Here is an 899-nt window from a genome sequence, read left to right as displayed (position 1 = left end):
CATGTTTAGTGTGAAAAGTTCAGGAGCTGGGGCCATTTTCCTTCTTATCATCAGTACTGTCAGGTGTGATCATAAGTGTTTGGAAATGGTCTGGTTATCTTTCTATTATTGATTTCTGGTTTGATTTATTTTTGATTAAAAAATGCAGTGTATGATTTCAATCCTTTTACAGTTTTTGATGTTTTCTTTATCATCCAAGATAGGACTTGGTATATCTTGGTATCTTGGTATGTATCCTATGGGCACTCAAAAAGAATGTGTGTGCTTCTGTTGTTGGGTGGATGCCAAATCAATAGGATTGTTAAACTCACTGAGAGTTTCTACATTAAATGTAGGGCAGGCATGAGTAATTCAGAGACCTGCATAACTCAGGGAAAAACTACAGAATGCCAATTTAGAATGTCAACAAACAACCTCCAAACACTATGTGTAAATGGGGACAACTTGATTAGAATCAGGGAATGGACATTAGATGACACATCGAGACTTTGCAAGAATTAGTGGAGAGGGAAATTCAGGCTGGAAAAATCTTCCTGAAGTATTTCAAATATGACATCTCCTCTCATGTATGGCCAGACCTTTGAAGACCAGTACACAGACCTGTAAAACTAACTTTATCACTATTCCTGCTTTCTGCGATGATTCATGCCCTTAGCAGATATTTACAGCAATGTTCCAAGTGCTAATGGGTAGGAATGCAAAGGTGAATATGAAATTGGCAGTGACATGGAAGACCTGCTTGATGGCTATTAACCAAGCCAACCTGTGACACATAGATTATACTGGAAATTATATGAGCTGAGATTCTATGTTGGTCAGAAATGGAGGCCCATGCTCTTTCTGTAACACCTCACTGTACCAGAGTATCTTCCTCTTAGCTACTGCAGCTTCTTCCCTTT

The sequence above is a fragment of the Galeopterus variegatus genome, unplaced genomic scaffold (genome assembly GCF_000696425.1).
Source record: "Galeopterus variegatus unplaced genomic scaffold, G_variegatus-3.0.2 Scaffold29265, whole genome shotgun sequence".
In the NCBI taxonomy this organism is placed as follows: domain Eukaryota; kingdom Metazoa; phylum Chordata; class Mammalia; order Dermoptera; family Cynocephalidae; genus Galeopterus; species Galeopterus variegatus.
Note: the sequence above shows the minus strand (reverse complement) of the source record.